Source organism: Alligator sinensis, unplaced genomic scaffold (genome assembly GCF_000455745.1).
Source record: "Alligator sinensis unplaced genomic scaffold, ASM45574v1 scaffold73_1, whole genome shotgun sequence".
Taxonomy (NCBI): domain Eukaryota; kingdom Metazoa; phylum Chordata; order Crocodylia; family Alligatoridae; genus Alligator; species Alligator sinensis.
The window spans coordinates 629,845-637,161 of NW_005841838.1; positions in this window are offsets into that span (position 1 = coordinate 629,845).

Genomic DNA, 7,317 nt, shown 5'->3' on the forward strand with positions numbered 1-7,317 from the left:
TGGGCAGCCCTGTGTGCCCAGGTTGCTCCCAGCTGTCAGGGTGCCATTGGGGTAGGCCTGCTGGGGCTGGCACCCCTCCTCCTCAGCTCAGCTTCTCTCTAGAAGGGAGGGCTGCTCTAGTGCTCCCAGGCTTCTGGCTTGAGCCACTGTAGGCATGTGCCTGCATTTCCTGAATAGAAAGGGAATGTCTATCCATTTGGAAACTGATTCACTCTCTGTAGGTTAGACTAACCTGGAAAGATTGAATCAATTCAGGCTCAGGCTTTTTGAATGTCTATCCCTAGTCCAGCAGACTCAGTTAATTGAGTCTGCTCTGACGTGCTGGAATTCCAGCATGCTGGAGGAACTCCTGCTCTCATGTATAGGCACCCTAAGTCTTCTGAGCCCGTTGATAGCACAGTGCTCTCAACCATGATGCCTTTCCTGAGCAGAGCCTGGGGGATGGTATAAACATGACTCTAAGTGTCTACCAGAGTCTAGAGGGATTTTCAAAAGCCCCATGGCCCCTAACTGCCATAAGCACATTTGAAAATCTCACTACTTCCCATTTGGACCTTCAGGTGTTTGAACACCTTGAAAAAGCCAGCCCTAGATCTCCTGATGACACGAGAATAGCCAGGTGGTCACAGTGAAGTAAATGACCAAGTCAAACAGAAGGAATCATTTTTATGATGATCTTCCATGCATCTTTTGCCTTCTGGGTCTTTTGTTACTATCTTCATTACTGTTGCTCATTGGCGATGCATTGCTCATTGACGATGCATGCGGGTGCACGTCTACCCCCTGAGCATGGTGGTGCACCCCCTGTGAAAAGTGGTGGCGGCACCTGTGGGCAGTCGCCACTCACCACCCACCACCAGCAGCATCTGCGGGTGGTCTGCAATCAGCACTGGCCACCGCCAACACTGTCGGCAGTGTCTGCGGGTGGTCGTTGACCACTGGTTGGCTCTCACCCTCCCCCTGCCCCACTGCTGACAGTGCTGTGGCTGCCTGAGTCAGCTCCCCACTTGCCTCCGCCATGCTCCCACTGCCAACAGCACTGCCGCTGCCTGCGGGAGCTTGCCATGACCCCCATCCTCTGGGGGCACACAGCATTTATGCCTTTGCTCCAGACATAGGAAGAACAGTGCATTATTGGGGAAAAGTCAGGGCTAGACACAGGTATGCATGAACTGGGTGGCTGCCTGGGACCCAGACAAAAAGGGGGCCCAAAAATGGTAATATTTTAATTATTATTATCTCTGATGAAGGGGGGCCCAATACTAACAGTTCACCCAGGGCCACCAGGAATCTAGCTACAGTGCTGAGAGGAGCAACATAAGCTCTTCAGATACAGGAGAAATCTCTGATAATGAATAACAGCACTGAAAGGGGCCAACTGAAATATTACTTGATGTGGGCCATACATGCAAGGAATCTGTTGTACACATCAATTACTTCAGGCTCAAGATATCTGCACAAAAACCACACTGGAATTCTGTGTTTTAATGAAACCTTGAGATTGGGAGTGAGTGTGGCTTTTATCCCTGTGAAAACATATCAAATTAAATAGCTTTGCAGGGGCAGTGATGATCTAATGGAACTATCAAGGGCCTAGGAGTCCAGAAACTTGAACTGTTTCCTGCCTCTGGCTTGTTATGTAGCCTTACCCATACCACTGAAACTTCTTTGTAATTAATTTATAACATTGTTAAAACATGGATAATGTTTAGAATCTCAGGGTTTGAAAGGACCTTAGGCGTCACCCAATCCAACGCACTGCACAAATGCAGTATACACTGTCTCGTAAACCATTCCAGATAAATGCCTATCCAGCCTATTCCAGAAATCCTCCAAAATTATGATTCCATGATTTCCCTCAGCAAGCTTATCCTACCAATGTTGATCTTTTTGAGAAGTACAAATTAAAAGTGCCATATGGAAATGCTTCATGCAGCTTATAAGGCTCTGTAATCTACTTACTGACTTAAATGGCACAATTCAATGCATGCGTTATTCTTGTGGGAGTAAGGTTTACAGGCCTTATTCTTGTGAATGTTCAATAAATAAAACATATTAACTAGAGGATACTCAGTTAAATGATCAGCAGTGAAATAGTTAACAGTGATGACATTTACATCAGGTTTGTTAGGTTTCTAAGTAAACCTTATAATAAGATACTGGTTGTCATTGACATTTCTCAGAGATCTACGTATTTATACTCTGTGCAGATCTGTTAGCAGCACATGGTCACAGCTGGAATGTTTTAAAATCTTAAGAGATCTAGGAAGGGTTTTTTTTTGTTTCAGGTGGGGGTTTTTTAAGGAACCTGTAGATAAGCCCTAAATCCAAGTTCTGTCCTGTAATTTCTGGGCACCTGCTTCCATAAGATGTTGGCTACAATTTTCTAAAGCACCTTAAGTGGCTTAGGTTCCTAAGTCTTATTTTAATATGGGATTTAGATATGTAGGAGTCTGAATCTCATTGGAAGTCTGTCAGGCTTTTTTTTTTTTTAATTTTGCCCTTAGCCCCAAGGAGCTTAAATTTATAATGAGAACATTGGTGGTGATGTTGGAATTTATGGCAGTGAGAAGATTATAGTTAAAGGAAGGATGAAGACAATAGGACTTAGGATGACATGGATGCCTGAGTAAAAACTAGAGGAATTTATCAACAACATTCAAATGCTCCCTTACTATTACTGACTTAAAAGAGCAGAGATGACCTGGCTGTTGGTGTGGATGCTCAGTCTGCAAACAGTTGAGTATGTGTGCTCTGGCTTGCTGCTATACTTCAGCTGGAAAAGGTGCTTTCTGACTTAACAATGGCATTGTTGGCTAAAAATGGGTATGCTGTTTGTATCTAGAAGAAATCTGGTATTTAGTGATTATAATGGCAGCATATTCAGACTCTTTCATCTGTTTCTAGCTGAAATAACACTTTCCCAGTTGCAACAATTGGGGCAAACCTCCTCAGCAGAAAATTTAGTAGCTCTAGCACAGGGGTGTCCAAACTTTTTGAATGTGGGGCCGGATCACAAACTTTTTATCACCCAGTGGGCCGGTGAGCCATATTCAAAGACCTCACAGGAAGTGGTATCACATCAGGAAGTGATGTCACATGACCTTTGACATCAATAAAGTTGAAGGAAGTGACAATGAAATGGGTCTGGAAATGTGGTTTAAAATCCAAAATAAAAACAATATAAAAGCAACAATGAAATAATACTGTGCCCGCCTGGCCTCGAACATTTTGTTCCATGTCTCTTTGGTTTGGGTGCCTACCGGAATCCACCCTGCCATTGCAGGTGATCTCTTGAGGAGGTATTTACCCGCAATGCAGTCCACCTCTTTCTCGCCTGCCATGGCTTTGAATCTTCTTCAGTTGGGGGGGCTCAGTACTGCGTGATCTCCCTCGCTGGCCACTCATTCCTCCGGCAGTCTTCTGCGAGGCTCCACCTCCCTTCTACCTCGCCCTATACCCAGCCTGGCGGGTCACTGTTGGTCCTGCGGCCAATCTTGTGCACTACTGGTGTCTTTCAATCCATAAGCGTACCGCTCCTGTCTCGGTTCTCCTCACTCCCCTCTACCTCAACCCCTCCAGACCCGGAGAAACAGAAAATACTCTACCGAAAAAGAAAAACACAAGAAACTCACCACCAACACTGTGCGCTCTGTGTGCGCCCAAGGTACAACTCCGTGCTCCTATCTGGCCACTAGGGCCCCTTCCTGTTCGCCCAGCCTCTGGCTTGGCCCCTTCAGTCCAGAATATCGTTGCTCTCTCTCTGGGCCTTCACAATGGCATGGTCCTCTGTCTGGGCCTTCACACTGGCGTCGCCCTCTCTCTGGGTCTTCACAATGGTGTGGCCCTCTCTCTGAGGCTCCTCAAAAATGCTACCCCCTTCCCCGGGGCTTCTCAGTAATACTGCCCTCTCTCTGGGGCTTCTCATTAATGCTGCCCTCTCTCTGGGCCTTTCAACATGGTCCCTGCCCTCAGGGTGTATCCTCGGGTCCCTCCACAGTCGCACCTGTTTGAATGGTGTAGGGAGGGCCAGTGCCTCCCTCTTCCCTGCGGAGTCTCCTAGGCTCAGGATTTCTCCAGCCTTGATCTTCTGTCCCCGCCTTTTCCCGCACTGGGGCTCCTGCCCTGAGCATGGGTTTACCTTCACCACCGTTGGCGGCTTCTTCCTCGCTGCATGAGGCGTCGGATCTGCCTCTGCTGGTGATCACTGTCTCTCGCTCCGCCCCGAGCTTCCGGCTGACCCCTCTGGCTGGGAATCCTCCCGGCGTCTCCTCCTCTGCCTCTTTGTGGGCCGTCCTTTTATCCCTGCCGGCCGGTAATCACTGCTGACATCACTGGCTGGTCGCAGCCATATGAAAGCACAGCTAATGGCTCGCGCAGGTTCTTTCTGGTGTTCCTGCTTTGCCGCTGGTGTTGCTGCAAGTAAGTGTTCTTTTTTTACTTTTGCTTTTTCTGTACTTCCCTTGTTTTCTGATCCCGGGGTTCCCCTCTTAGACTTTAGGGTCCCCCCCATTTGTCTCTCCCTGTGACAAATACCAAACACTTGACTAAAATAAACAGTTTTGCTTCTACTCACTTCCCCATGAATGAAAGAAGCATAATGCAGGCTTGCCCTGGGACACCTGGGCGTACAGCACCAGGTAGAGGTGCCGTGGAGGAGCAGCTGGCTGTTGGCCTCCAGCAGCAGCAGTGAGGAGTAGGAGGAGGAGGAGGAGAAGCAGTGCCTCAGGACGCTACCCAGCTCCATCGGGGAAGAGGAGCCCAGTCTTCACACACAGCCACGTGCACGCAGCCCGCCTCCCTCCTCACCCCTGGCTCCCATAAAGGAGGAAGGAGGAGGATGAGGAGGAGAAGGAAGGTGCAAGTGTGACCTTGTGCTTCCTCCTCACGAGTGAACTCATGCGTATGGCACCCCTGCACGGGCTCCTCAGCATCCCGCCCGAGGACACGGCCCTGCTGATAGCCAGGCAGCCATGTTTCATGTTTGCGTGCTCATCCCCACACTGCACTGCACTACACCGCACCACACCGCGCTGCCCCGCCCCTTCCCCACCAATGCAGTGTGGACCGCCCCCAGTGCAGGGCTTAAAGGAGCCAGCCCGGAGCCAGCAAAAAAAAAAAAAAAGGGGGCTTCCTCTATCGGGGAGGGAAGAGGAGGAGGCGGAGGAAGTGGAGGTGGCTCAGCAAGCCTAGGCTGGCACCGTGCGCTCACACGAGGACCTGCGAGCCAGGCACAGGGCAGCGCCCAGGCAGCCCCTGGCTGCAACTTCTCTGCCCACTGCCAGGAAGATGAACCACGCAGGTCAGCGTGGAGCGGGGCAGGCACGGGGACGCTGGGATGATGCCTCCTTCTCCCCAGCCGCAGCCCCGAGGGGCAGAGTCAGGTGCAAGCTGCGATTTAGCGCAGGGGAAGTTGACCGGGGAGGGTCTGGGGGGATTTCATCCCTGCTCCCCTTGCCCCACGTGTGCCTAGCTGGGCTCTGCTTGCTGCCCATGATGCTGACCAGTGCAAGCTCTGCCCAGAACCACCCCACGCCACACCGATGACCCGTGATTTCGCTGCTGGCTATTCCTCTTCCCACACGCACCACGTCGGCAACATCAAGCTGACGCAGTGCATGTGGGAACCTTGTCCCTTCCCCAGGCCTTCAGCAGCCATTAGAAAGCTACTGAGGGGCTGGGGGAGGGACAAGGGGTGGGGACAAAAGGAAACAGCGTTTACTTTCGTTTGCCGTCGCAGCGCCATGTGCCAAAATTGGTTTGGAGGGCTGCTTGCCCCCCCAAAGGCCGTATGTTGGAGAAGCCTGCTCTAGCAAATCCAGAGACAAGAGAATAGGGCAGAACTACTGCTACCATTCTGGGTGATGTTGCATAAGCCCTCTAAGACATGAATTTCAGAGTATCCGGCGCTCCCCTTAAAACAAGGTCCGCACACGGCATAGGGCTCAACACATCTGAATTGTCTTCAGGTTTCATCCTGACCACTTTCTGGAGTCAATGAGCTGTCTTCCATTGACTTCAGGGAAAGCTAGATGAGGCCATAACAGGATAGTGCCTTATCACAAGGATTTTGTGAGAAATAATTATTGTTTGGAACATGCTTTGAGAGCCCTGAAGGAGTAATGCTACAAGGGTTAAAATCCTTATCAGTTGCAGAAAACATTCAGACTACTGAGCTCTGCCCCTTGGCAGGCAAAAAATCTTTTCATATCCCTTCTACCGTTGCTTGGACATGGGATGTGTTAAAATGTGGTGTGCAGAGACATTTCTTATTCATTAACAACCTTATTGCATGATGAAAGGAAAGACAAACTCCGTAACCATTCTGCTGATGTTAAGAATTTCATACACATGATAAATTATACGTGAATGTTGTTGTCATGCATCCATTTCAGAATTCAGCCCCTCAGGGACTCAATCATCCCATTCTCCTGTAGCTAGGAATATCAATGCACCAAAACAATGAAGTAAATCTACCTGTATTTTATCAGTGGATATTATAAAGATAACATAAAAGGAAAGTGAAGGAATGTGGACATAGTGCTTTTCCTAATCAGGAAAAAGGTTACAGACCCGGTCATCTAATGTAATAAAACATCATCTAGTTAGAAGATATCACAAAGCCCTGAGCAATATGAAACTCGGGAATGAGATACAGCACAGTATGTGCAACCCTCATAAAGATTTCTGTGTGGGTAGTTTTTGTTAAGAAGAAAGGAGGAGGCTGCATGCCCATCTGTGAAATCTATGGGCCCAGGGCTCAGAGCCTTTTATCAAAGCTCCCTCTTGCGTTGGCAGGTGGAATACTCTGTGCCACTGTAAAGGAAGTGCGCTGTGAGGATGCCATCTCATTCAGCCACATTGTAACTTGCTGGAAGAACTAATTTAAATTAAATAAGACAGCTAGTACATATTAATTAAATATCAATTGATTCTTAAAAGAGTACTTATTGACGGTTCTCAAGTTGGGAAAGTATAAATCTGGCTGTCATGTAATTAATTCAGAATGAAACAGGCAACAAATGCATATTACCTTTTTTCCTTAGTATATTAACTTGTAAGAAATGTTTACATATCCAATTAACATTTAGTAAGATAACATTATAGTATATTAATTACCTATCTACTAATTAAAACTGTACCTAAATTAATACAGACATTGTGTAATGTAGTGGTACTACTGCCAAGATGGGGAGGAGAAATCAACACTGAGCAAATTTCAGCAGAGCTTTGAGGGACAAGCCCCGTACGCAAAGTTTAAGGGAACACCAGATTAATTATGCCTCAGCTGGTAAGTCTGCCTGAGATCCAGCAGTC